This window comes from Balaenoptera acutorostrata, chromosome 3 (genome assembly GCF_949987535.1).
Source record: "Balaenoptera acutorostrata chromosome 3, mBalAcu1.1, whole genome shotgun sequence".
Lineage (NCBI taxonomy): Eukaryota > Metazoa > Chordata > Mammalia > Artiodactyla > Balaenopteridae > Balaenoptera > Balaenoptera acutorostrata.
The window spans coordinates 1,682,352-1,695,853 of record NC_080066.1 but is presented as its reverse complement, the minus strand read 5'-3'; the positions used below and the strand labels follow the sequence as shown (position 1 = coordinate 1,695,853).

The 13,502-nt window shown below is 44.2% G+C and overlaps 1 long non-coding RNA gene across 1 annotated transcript; it reads left to right on the top strand.

Annotated features, from left to right (window-relative positions):
* Positions 1-4,685: 4,685 nt before the first annotated feature.
* On the top strand, positions 4,686-12,827 carry LOC130707695 (uncharacterized). The gene is made up of 4 exons (XR_009007711.1): positions 4,686-4,802; positions 5,425-5,542; positions 6,385-6,607; positions 11,117-12,827. It is a non-coding gene; the product is annotated as an uncharacterized LOC130707695 (long non-coding RNA).
* The last annotated feature ends 675 nt before the right edge of the window (positions 12,828-13,502 follow it).

The window sequence follows — 13,502 nt, the reverse complement described above, 5'->3', positions numbered from 1 at the left end:
GTGTGTGTGAGAGAGAGAGAGAGAGAGAGAGAGAGAGAGAGTGCTTATTCAGCCCTTAGCTGTTTCACTTCTCCAACCATTCAGGTATTCCCAGCTGAGGTCCCAGACATCATAGAGCAGAAGCAAGCCAGCTGTGCTCTGCCTAAATTTCTGACCCACAGCATCATGATGATAATAATAATAGTTATTTTTCAGCCACTACACTTTAGGGTAATTTGCTGTGGAGCAATAGATCACCAGAACATCAGTGTTTCAAGTTTAATTCCTAACACCGTTTGTAGTTAGATTCAGGATTAGGTGGTTCCTAAGTCTAATTGTAACATGTATGTCAATTTTTAGAAATTCACATAAAGTAACTCAATTTCAAGAATTTCAGGCAGCAAGTTCACTTGAGGGAACATGAGTGAACTCTGGAAGCAGATTCACTTCCTGTTAAACCCCAGCTCAGCTAATTAATGATGTAAACTTGGACACTGTGTAAAGTACCTGATATGGACCAGGTATTTCCCAGATGCCAATCCCCATCCCCCTGCACCCCTGTTTTCTTCCCCTTCCTAGGTCATTAGTGTTTTAGAGGTGGGAGATATGGATTCCTGTGGATTTTGGAGTCAAAGAGACACGGAATTCAAATCTATGCATTTTGTATGTGACCTCAGAAAAATCACTTAAAATCTGAGTCTCAATTTTCTCAATAGGAAAACTGAGACGATTCAATGAAATAATTTATGTCAAGGGACCAGCACAATTCCGGGCACAGAATAAGTGCTCAATAAATAGAAGTTATGATTGTCATCATTATTATATTATAATTCATGTCAAGCACAAATGTTAATAAGATTATGAGGTCAATCTTATGTTTAATCATGCTTTGTGGGAGCAAAAAAGGATATTTCAATCATTTCATATCTTTTCTGTAATGTATTTCTCTTCCTCCTGAAATAAAAAAGGGATTAATATATGTTCCAATAGGGCTTCCCTGGTGGCGCAGTGGTTGGGAATCTGCCTGCTAATGCAGGGGACACGGGTTCGAGCCCTGGTCTGGGAGGATCCCACATGCCACGGAGCAGCTGGGCCCGTGAGCCACAACTGCTGAGCCTGCGCGTCTGGAGCCTGTGCCCCGCGACGGGAGGGGCCGCGATAGAGAAGGGCCCGCGCACCGCGATGAAGAGCGGTCCCCGCACCGCGATGAAGAGTGGCCCCCGCTTGCCGCAACTGGAGAAAGCCCTCGCACGAACCGAAGACCCAACACAGCCAAAAAATAAATAAATAAATAAATAAATAAATAAATCCTTGCATGCTAAAAAAAAAAAAATATATATATATATATATGTTCCAATAGATTTGGTTAGATGGAAACTATTATCTCTTAGGAAGCAAAGTCCTACAATGTCTATAATATAAACATGGCTATGAGATTTATCTCCTGTGAGTCAACTGTTTAAAAAAAAAAAAGCATTCCCACTTTTATGAGCACTTTTATTCCTATTTTTATCTGATGTAACCACACTGTCTGCTCTCATTGCAACGTCTTAGCTCAATTGTGCAAACATGTTGTATTTGATTTTAATTGGGGGTAATCCAGGGACTTTTAGGACACATATCTCTACAGAGAGCTACATTTCCTGAATCAGGATGACTGAGTACAGACCAGGTGGGATTCCAGAATCTTCTGGGGGGTGGGTCAGAGCACCCACTTACTATCAGCCCTTTTGAATAGAGCCGACTGCTATGGGTTTTCTCTTTAATTAATTTATTTATTTTTGGCAGCGTTGGGTCTTCGTTGCTGCGCGCGGGCTTTGTCTAGTTGTGGCGACTTAATAAATGAACTCAGACAGGGAAGGAGGAAGAAAATAGCACCCACACACACACCCCGCCCCGTAACTAGTGCCTTCCTTCCTTCTTCTCTTACAAGGCGGGGGAAGGGTGGTGACGGATGCAGGATTTGGCGAGGGCTGAGCAGTCGCGTTCTTGGCTACGTTTCTTTTTTAGGGTAAGGAGTAGGCAAGGAATATCTGACTACAGCAGATAATACTAAAAGGGACATCAGCTTTCCCATCTTCCCTCTACCGCATTTTGCTGCTGATGATAAATAAGGCAGAGCAATCCTTTTTGTACACGCATCCCTACTGGGGAGCAATTGGTTGTAAAGTCAGGATGGAGACAGTACGCTTTTTTTTTTTTTTCCTTTTAAAGAGATTTTGAACAACCCTCAGATTAGAGAAATACTGAACGATTGCATATGATGAGCCTGATTAGTACCCCAAGAACATCCCAGTTTGGAATGGGAGCAGGTCCTGCTTTTGCTGGGGCCCACGCCGGAGCTCTCCCTTGAGCAGGAGACGTAATTTACTCAAATGGCCCCTAGTGGCCTGAAGGCGTTACTGCAGCTTCGTTAAAATTCACACGTATATTCATTATTGGTCTCTGAAGACGGTAGATTCTCCTTACGTGTTTAAGGATAATGAACCTGTTACATCACAAATAAAACAAATGTACCTGGAATTAGTACACTGCATTGGTTTAGCTGGATCACTAGGAGGAGCCCTTGCTTTTTAATAATAGTTACAAAGTCATCGGTTACTGAGCTCAAGGATACCTTTTAGGTTAAAAAAAAATGTAAAGATTAATTTTGAACAGACAATTATCAAAATAAGAAATTTATATTCTTGCTTGTTCCAGAAAGATTTTTGGCCCATTATAGAAATAAGTAAATTACAGAAAGATGTATGAAGGAGATGTAGGAAAAAAAGGATATAAACTGGAGCTCTGAACGAGGTTAATAATTCTCTCTCTCTGTCTCTCTCTCTCTCTCTTTCTCTCTCTCCTTCCAAAGGATAGTAGATAATATTCCCTCCTGTTTTAAAATTTTCCCTCTGGGGTTATACTTTTACTAACCCAGTGCATTTTTTTGAGTGTCAAGAGATTTCTCTCAGAAATAGGGCACACAATTATGAATATTATTTTCCACTTGCCATTTATAATACTGTATTAAATGCATATCAATAATCTTAAGTTTCATAGTGTCCACAAAACTTTATGGTGTAACAAATTAAAAAATAAACAAGGTATAACAATAAAACCCAATATATCCCTAGTTTCTACTTTATATTACAAACACTTTAAGAGCTCCTAAGCTTATACTTAGTTGAAGTCAGGCTAAAGAGGAAATACACACACTTTTTCACCTCTTATTTCCGGAGATTCATGCAATGAGCAAGTGTACTAGCCCATGTTGTTCTTTTTTCAGAACTCACATAAGCAATACTCCAATCCAAAAGAACAAGACAGGAGAAATGAAAGTGAAGTTACAGGGCTTAAGACTGTGAACCCAAATTCATAGGTTTTCCGCAGTTTTCCTTTTAGACAGGCAAGGGCACCCTTACCAACTCTTTACTCTGAGCCCAGGTTCTTTCCTTCAGGATTATGCGCGGGCTTTCTGACTCTCGTGATTTTTGTTCTCTTAAAAACATTGGTCAGGGCTTCCCTGGTGGCGCAGTGGTTGAGGATCTGTCTGCCAATGCAGGGGACACGGGTTCGAGCCCTGGTCTGGGAAGATCCCACATGCCACGGAGCAACTAGGCCCGTGAGCTACAACTACTGAGCCTGCGCGTCTGGAGCCTGTGCTCCGCAACAAGACAGGCCACGACAGTGAGAGGCCCGCGCACCGCGATGAAGAGTGGCCCCCGCTTGCCGCAATTAGAGAAAGCCCTCGCACAGAAATGAAGACCCAACACAGCCAAAAATAAATAAATAAAATTAAATAAATAAATAAAAATCCTTTAAAAAAAAAAAATTGGTCATTCACGATGACTAGGAGGCTGGTTGGCTTTTCTGTGTCTAAAACAATTGTAAACTGTAAAACTGCCATTTCTGTCATTTTCCATGATGTTACAGAGCCCCATCAGCTTGCTCACTTCAGCATGCAGTGGTCAGGCCAAGGGGTGTTTTGCCATTTCTCTGTTTTCCCTTCCCATCTCCTCTCTTCCATATTTTCATAATGAGGCACACAGCACATCAGATGTGAGCCCAACAGCAGGCTGAGTTTAGGTACAAGCCCTGGGGGCAGCGACGAGCCTGAGGTGGGTTCTCAGTGGCCAGGAGCCTTCAGGGAGAGGCAGGGCCACCAAGTCTCAAAGCGTTTGGGAAGAGCTAGCTTTCTTTTATCAACTTGCTGTGAAGAAGTAATGGTTTTTGAAAGACATACGTTTTTTAAAAGTCAACATAATGAACTTTAACTGCTCTTACTTCCCTGGACAGAATGACAAGCTTGTGGGGGGGGGGGGGGGAAACTAACATGCAAAGCTAAGTCATATGACATACATAGAAACATTTGTTCCAGTATCTAAAAATGGTACCTCTCAGTTAGAATTCAAACCCTTGTGTCTCTCTAAGTTCATCTGAAAGGCAGACAAAATCAATTAGTAAGCCTTTCACCCTCTGGCAAAAAAGGAATTTCTACAAGAATGCCTTCCAGAAGTGCTCCGTTGCTGGACTCTTGGCTGTTTGGCTGACGTGAAGGCAGAGACACAACTTTGGGGCATCCCCAGGGGCCGGGAGCTGGCTCCAATCTGTCTCCCCTCCACCTTTGTCGGCTCAGCTCTCCGCCCCCAGGGGGAGGACCACGGCCACGTCCCGATCTGGGGTCAGCTGTCAGGAGACAGATCTGTTTAATATTTAGCTTTGAAGGGAACTGGCTGAATCAAAGATGAAAAGGATCAGCTCCAAGTGATGAGGAAAAACAAAAACAAGTCTCGATTGTTTCAATATTTCCAGAGGAAAATCAAAGGGTAAAGTCAATGCAGGTAAGAGGGAAAGAGTGAGAGAGAGAAAGGGATGGGAGAGGGAGGGAGAAAGAGAAATAGAGGGAGGGAGGGAGGAGAGAGAGGAAGAAAGGGAGAGAGAGAAAGAGAGAGATCTCCAGAAGTCCCCAGTACTCCCTATGTCCATCTGCAAGCTTGGTTTGGTGCACGCATACTGTCGAGAAATACAAGTTAACACCCCACTCTCAATGACAGTTCTAGAACAGAGCTTCCCAACTTTAATGTGAATACTAGCCACCTGGGAATCTTGTGTAAAATGCAGATCTAATTCAGTAGTTTGGGAGTGGAACCTGTAATTCTGCATTTCTACCAAGATGCGGGTACTACTAATACTCTGTCCCCCTGGGGAACAGAGCCTAGAGCACGTCGGCTTTCTTGAACAGGGAAGACATTCAGCAACCACAACTTGCAGAATACTGACTGCTTTAAAACCATCCCTATAGACAGGTGAAGAAATAGACTATAAAGCTGCATATAGGGGAATAATGAGAAAGAAAATGTTCAAAAATATATCCACAATTTTTTTAAAAAGATAGAAGTTTTGTGGAAGGAAAAGGAACAAATTCAGCATGATTTTGACTCACCCCAAACACCTATTTTTCAGGTAGGGTCAATTTTGGGGACGACACGAATTGAAGTAGGTTCGGATTTTGCTGGGATGTCGTTCCAGTGCCCACCATCCCCCACGATGACAAGAGCAAAACATGAGCATCTTAAATAAAGTGGGTTGACTTTTCACGATAAGTAGTAATACTTGTGAATTTTCAAGGGGGAAGAAAATAAGGATATCAGGGAAAAAAACAGACATGATCACGTAGATTGTTCCAATGTATAGTCATGTATAGTTTTCAAAGGAAAAAGAGAAATTTAAGTCCCAATTTTTTTTTTCTTGAAATGTACACAAGGAAAGCTGCTGGAAATTTCAAAATCACTCCAGTCATTCTTGGCTAAAGTGCAATGAAATTGTGAAGTCTGGCCTCTGAGACTTTCAGAAATAACTGTACTCCCTCACCCCTCCCCTTTCCTTCTTTTTTAAAAAAATTTATTTTTTTGAAGTATAGTTGATTTACAATGTTGTGTTAATTTCTGCTGTACAGCAAAGTGATTCAGATATATATATACATATATTCTTTTTCATATTCTTCTCCATTCTGGTTTATCACAGGATACTGAATATAGTTCCCTGTGCTATACAGTAGGACCTTGTTGTTTACCCATCCTATAGGCACTACTTTGCATTTCCACCTCTTTCTTTCTTAGCCCAGACACCCCATAATTCTGTGAGGGCCACGAGGCCATTTTGGCCAACTGTGGAAGCTTCTAGATCATGAGGCCCCACTTGATTTCCTTCTACTCTGATATATTCCTTAGACACACAATCCTTAGAAAACTGAAAGCTGGTCAGGATCCTGAGATCACCTAGCCTAACCTCTTCCTTTAATTTACTAGTTAAAAATTAAATAACACTTGACTACATGCTCGCTGTGAAACACAACTTCTTTATTTCATAGTTGCAATATTTTGCCCTGTCTTGTAATTATGCGCGTTCTGACATCTTCCCCAGGAAAACGCCAGCTCTGCGGGGACAGTGCGCAGCCGTCCTTCTCCGCAGGCCACGCGGTGACCAGCTCTGAGCCGCGCACGCGGCGACTGCCGGACAGAGCGCCACTGACACGACGTGAGCGCGGTGCTGCCTTCCTTCCCAGCTCACCTCCAGCACTGCGACGTGGACGAAACACTGAGGGAAGCCCTGAGGGGAGCCCAAAGGATGGAACCTCTCACACAAGGTGACCGTGGAGAGCAGGCTTGGACGTGGCCCCGGGGTGGGCCACCCCCATTGTGCCAGGATGGTTCAATCTGTGAAACAGGTTAGCGTGGCAACACTGGCTGCCAAGTCACACATCCAAGACGAGGTTATAAAAAACGCTGCAGCTCCCGCCCAAGGTTCTCTCCCGCCTCCGGCTCTTCCTCTCTCCTCCGTGGCCCACTTGCTCTGCGGGAAGCAGGCTGCCACGCTGAGAGGGGCCCTGTCGAGAGGCCCCTCTGCTGAGGGACGGAAGCTCGGGGCTCACCGCCAGGGAGGGTCTGAGGGTCCTGCCTGTAGCCATGTGGGTGATCTTGGAAGATGCTCCCCTGTCACGCCTTCGGATGAGACTGTAACCCAGCCAACAGCCTGACGGCAGCCTGCTGCGGGGCCTTGACTCACTGCCACCCAGCGACGCCCATCCCTAAGTCCTGACCCACAGAAACTGCAGCATAAGAGGTGCGTGTAGTTTCAAGCTGCTAACTTTAGGGACAATCTTCTAGGCAGCCAGGGTAACAAATACCATGTCTGCAGGTATTTTGAGGGGTACAGGGAGGCGCCAGGTTACTAGGCAACCTGTGCTCGTCCCAGAGACGCCTGGTGGGTGACGGGGGCTTACCTGGCTGGGACCCTGGGCGGGGGCACCTGTCCTCCAAGGTCCTTCTTGTCCGGCCTCTGGCACCTCGTCCCTACGACATCTTGGTGCCCCGGGAGGTGCTATCACATTTGAGCTGCAGTGTCATATATTCTGCCTCTCAGTTCTGTTATTTCCAGCAGGTCATCTGCCTGGTAAAGAACCACATCCTAGAAAGAACAGAGCTGAAATGTGTATCATAGGGGATGGCTTTATTTATTTTCCAGATGTTTATTTGCAAGCTACTAGGTCTTTGGAGACAACGAAGGCAATTGGCTAAGGTCATTCAGCTAAGGGAAAGAGAGATGTGAAACAGAACTGGGTATCTAGACTCTAAGGTCTCACTTGGAAATGGTAAGAATAAATGATTCATGGCAAGAATAAATAATGCATTTAAATTAAATAAGTATTAATTGAAATTAGTCAAGCTGAAATGATAGGTAGAATTAAAACTGGTAAAATTTATTTTACATTTAAAAAAAGTTATCATTTGGGTGATTACTGATTTAAATTGCTGCCCGTCAGATACGTGAAATTTGGGGCAATTTTACCCTATATCTAAGGAACTCTGGATTGCCTGTTAATGTCTTATTTGGTCATCTCATCCACTTTTACATATTTCTTCAAACAAGCACTCATATAACACTTATTATAGTCAGGCTATTTTCTTTCTTTTTTTTTTAAAATTAATCTATTTATTTACTTTTGTTTATTTATTTTTGTCTGTGTTGGGTCTTTGTTGCTGTGTGCAAGCTTTCTCTAGTTGCAACGAGCGGGGGCTACTCTTTGTGGTGGTACACAGGCTTCTCATTGCGGTGGCTTCTCTTGTTGCAGAGCACGGGCTCTAGGCGCACGGGCTTCAGTGGTTGTGGCTTGCGGGCTCTAGAGCACAGGCTCAGTAGTTGTGGCACGTGGGCTCAGTAGCCGTGGCTCATGGGCTCTAGAGTGCAGGCTCAGTAGTTGTGGCGCACGGGCTTAGTTGCTCTGCGGCATGTGGGATCTTCCCAGACCAGGGATTGAACCCGTGTCCCCTACATTGGCAGGAGGATTCTTAACCACTGCATCACCAGGGAAGTCCCTATAGTCAGGCTATTTTCTAAGTGCTTTACGTACAATACCTTATTTAATTCTTATCGAAATTCTATGAAGTGATTACAATTATTGTTCTCATTTTGTATACAGAGAAACCGAGTCACAAAGAGGTTAATTAACTCATCTCCTTACCAGTGATCTATTGCTGCACAGCAAACCTCCCTGATATAGTGACAAAGCAACCACGATGATTAATTTTTCTCACTCCTCTACAATTTTGTCAAGGATCTGCAGGAATGACTTGACCCTGCTCTATGTGGTATCAAGTGGGGCAGTTCAGCTGGGGGCTGGGGATCCACTTTCATGACGGCTCCCATGGCAGGAAGTCGGTCACCTGGGAGGTCAGCCAGGGGCCCTGGCCCCCTCTGTGTCAGCTGGTCCCTGGCTGCTTGGGCTTCCTCACAGCATGACAGCTGGGTTCCTGGAGTGAGCATCAGCAGAGGACCAGGCAGCGACACATGGCACTTTATGACTCTGTCTCAGGAGTCATGACGCATTCCTTCAGCTACATTGGACCAACCGAAGCCGTCACAAAGGCCCATCCAGATTCAAGAGGGGGAGAAATTGCTTCCATCTCTTGATGGGGGGAAAGTCAAGATTTTAAAAGATTCTAGAATAGCACGTGCGACGGGCAACGTTGAGGCTGCCTTTGGAAAATACGATCTGATACACGTGCTAGTCGAGCTACATAGAATGTATTCAAACCCGAGCAAGCTAGCCTCAGAGTCCGTGCTCTTCCCACCGGAACAGTGTCTTTCCTCTTCCTCTGATGCTTCTCCTGTGAAAAGAAGAGCGACATTTATTATCTCTTTTATCCACAGCAGAAGGCCTTTCTGTGTAGGATTACAGAGATTTTTATCTCTGACAGAAGTCATTTGAGCTTTTTCTTACTCAGTCCTAAAAATAAAGCAAATAACAATTTCCAAAGTGCTTTTGAAAATATAAACTGTGTAGGCATTCTCCCTCTAGAGCCAAATATTCATCCCAATCACCCAAGGAGCCCGTGGAAAATGTAGGTTGCTGATTCCCCTGCAGAGATTCTCGTCTGTAAGATCTGGGGGGAGGGCTCAGAAATCTTGATTTTTCTTCAGCACCTTGAGCTATTGCAATGCAGAGGCTAAATACCACACTTTGAGAAATGACTAAGACATTTTCCATTCTTTTTCGCTGGCCGGGACCTTTAAATACTCCTCCTGCGTTTGGGAATTCCCTGTCTGATGCGTCAGTGCCTCCAACCAGCTCCTCCAGCCTTCCGTGCAAGCAGAAGCGTGCTTTCCCAGCCTCACTGGCAGCCAGGGCGCAGGGGATGAATCCAGGCTTCAACCAACCAGACAGAGCCACGTAAGACTGTGTCAGAAGGCAATGCGCCCCAGGACTAAGTGGAAGCAGACACCTCAGGCTTCTGGAGACGGCAGAGACAGCCTTTCCAGGAGGAGAGGCCCAAACTCAGTATCAGAAAGACAATTTTCACTGTCTATGACCTGCAGTCTTTTCATTTTTTTTCAAAATGGCATTTTATGGTTGTAAAAACACTTAACATGAGATCTACCCTCTTACCAATTTTTTAAGTGTACAGCACATAGGCACAACGTTGCACAGAGATAGCTGGAGCTTATTCACCTTGCTTCACTGAAACTTTACGGCCATTCATTAGTGGGGCCATTGCATTTTTCACTGGACTGGTTCTAGCATGTGATTTAGGCACTATTCCTGGAAGCATTGCTTCCAAGACTGTTCCTCTGGTCCTTCCAGAGAATCTGTGAATTGCTAAATATTTTTCAATAAACTCTGTGTCTACTTAAGCATGCTGAGGAGGGTTTCCATTGTTTGCAACTGGAGAAGCCTGATTGACAACGGTTGGTATAAAACATTTCACGCTATGAAGTCCTTGTTATTATCATTAGTCCCAAGAGACAGCAAAGTCTGTGCTTAATTGACATCATGCTTCTGCTTTGGTCTTGGTTTATGCTGCTTGCTCTATATGTGTAGGTAAATGTATAAGTATGTTTAGCTGCATTGATGGCAGTGCCCTCGCTGATTTTTTTTTAGGTGTAAATTTCTAGAATATAGGGCTCTCATCTCTTTGGCTGGTTTTGCAAAACCCTAACCACTCCACCGTCTATAAATAACTCACTTATTATAAAACGAGCCTCACCGATTCAATAGGGTCTCAAGGTACCCAGATAAATGTTTGATTAACAATAAACATTGCTAGATATAACAAACTGCACAATGATAAAAATAATTGAGACAGTACAGCAGAGTTTGTTCTAATGAAATTTGCCTTGTAATGAAATCTGAAGCACCATTGGAGCCAGTCCTTATATAGTGGCAAAGAAAGGCAGAGGCAGAGAAATGCAGCAAACTAAAACTGAAGGGAGAGTATTTGTTTACAATTAACCGGATTAATCACAGGTCACCCCAGGGAAGCCTCCCTCAGAGTCTGTCTGTATTTAGACAGAGGCTCATGCTAGAGTGTGTGACTCATAGACAGCCTTCGGAGCCTCGGTACAGCAGACTGATGCTCCAATGTTGCTAGTTCGGGGTATAGAGGCAGGAATTGTTGTCTGATGGTATATTACAGGAAAGTGGACTGAGCTTTTGAACAAGCCAAGGTAAGGCAGTTCCTCAAATAGTAAAATATAGATAAGTTGAAAATGGGAATAAAAGAAATAAGCTTTTGCTTCTTAAGGTGACTATCTTTTCTGTGATTTCTCTGAGGGTTCATTTTCGGTTGCTATTAATGTACCCATATTTCTTACATAGATGGAATGTGCTCGCATAAAACAACATGAAGGGCTTCCCGGGTGGCGCGGTGGTTGAGAATCCGCCTGCCAATGCAGGGGACACGGGTTCGAGCCCTGGTCTGGGAAGATCCCACATGCCGCGGAGCAACTAGGCCCGTGAGCCACAGCTACTGAGCCTGCGCGTCTGGAGCCTGTGCTCCGCAACAAGAGAGGCCGCGACAGTGAGAGGCCCGCGCATCGCGATGAAGAGTGGCCCCCGCTCGCCGCAACGAGAGAAAGCCCTCGCACAGAAACGAAGACCCAACACAGTCATAAATAAATAAATAAATTTATAAAAAAAAAAAAAAAACAAAAACATGAACACCTGGGGCATAAAGCAGGGCTCATTATCCTAAAACGCCAATAATTCACAGTGACAGAATAACAAAATACAGCCACCCCAGTGCAGACCGCAGAGACGGTGTGCTAGTTGTTCAAATGCTGTCTGTCAAGTGTAAAGCCATCCTTTTATATTTGGCTCTGTGATGCTGGGGCAGGGTCTAGGTTAGGCTCCACCAGCAGGGGGCAGGAGAGAGGGTGTGAGGCTCCCTGAGGGAGAAGAGACCGGTTCCTCCTGCTTGAGTCGCTCCCTGGGCAGAGGCACTTATCCCAGTAGCAGCCAATGACTTCAGCTGGCAGCTTTTCCAGCACTCCTAGAACCAGCTTTATTGTGCCCACAGTGACACCTGGGCAGCTGGGACTCCCCTCAAAGATCCTGAGGCAGGAGCACCAGCAGGGCCCCTTCCCAGAGGTCCCAGTTTGGCCCCTCGAGCCTTCCTCCAAGCTTCTACACTTTAGTGATTTCATCCTTTTCTCTTTGATCCTCCAGCTCTATCTAGAGGTAGTAGCTCTAGTAGCAACAAAGCCATTGGTGCCTTAGGGTTCTTTTTCTGCCTTTAGAATTCCCAATATCTGGCATACACTTTCCAGTGCTAACCTCTCTCATCTAAAAAAGCCAGGGTGATTCCTACCACCTGAGTGGACCTTGATGACAGATGGGCTTCAGGCTGCCTCCCTCCTCAGATATGTGAACATTGAAATCTGTTACTGGTCTGAATCTCAGGAAACATTTTCCTAACAAACATACTGGAATTAGACTAAGGCAGACATGTTTGATACATCTAGTCAGTTTAAATTATCACCAGTTTAAAGAACTCTGTTCTCAATGTATTATGATTTTCTGTTTGGGAGGTCCTAAGCCAAGAAATCATAAAATTTTGGACACTTAAAGATCAGCTAATTGAATTTCCTGTTATAGAAGAAGAACGGACTCCAGAAAGCTGAGGTTATTCACCAAAATTCATTATTAGCAGTAAAGACTGGACTTGTGTACAGATCTTTCAGCCATACCACTTACAGAACCCCAGAAAAATGTCTCAGTGGAAGAAATGACAATGATAGTACCCTCAGGACAATTTGAACAAATTCTCTTGCTAAAGACTACCAGAAAATCTGAAAAAGAGCAGAGAATCAAATGGATAGAATATACAGAAGTGAGAATTAGAAAGAGAATAATCCCAAGTAGAAAGTTGAGATGCAGGAAGAAAGGAAAAACAATAAGCATGTTAAGTATGTGGGTAAATCTAAAGTAAAATTGTACAAAACAATACTGTTGATGCTTTGTACTCTTTAAAATATGTATGAAATTACTATTACCACTTCCTCCCCCATGAAGATGACAAAGAAGAAGAAAGTAGAGAATGAGAAGAAGGAGGAGGAGGAGGGAGAGGAGGAGGAGGGAAGGGGGAGGAGAGAGGAGGAAGGGGAGGAGGGGGAGGAGGAGGGAGGGGTACTCACTCAGCCCAGGATGAGGCTGGCTACTCTGTCTCGGTGTTCCCACAAAATACTCTGGCCTCAAAGAAATAGATGAGATCTGTAGACTGAGGGCCGCTGCTGAAAAATCTGTAATTTTGTTGGGTGTTTTAAAAAACAGAGTGAAGTAAGTCAGAAAGAGAAAAATAAATACCATATGCTAACATATATATATGGAATCTAAAAGAAAAAAAAGGTTCTGAAGAACCTAGGGGCAGGACAGGAATAAAGACGCAGACGTAGAGAGTGGACTTCAGGACGTAGGGAGTGGGAAGGGTAAGCTGGGGCGAAGTGAGAGAGTGGCATGGACATATATACACTACCAAACGTAAAATAGATAGCTAGTGGGAAGCAGCCGCATAGCACAGGGAGATCAGCTCGGTGCTTTGTAACCACCTAGAGGGGTGGGATAGCAAGGGTGGGAGGGAGACGCAAGAGGGAGGGGATATGGGGATATACGTATATGTATAGCTGAGTCACTTTGTTATAAAGCAGAAACTAACACAATATTGTAAAGCAATTATACTCCAATAAAGATGTTAAAAAAAAAGAAA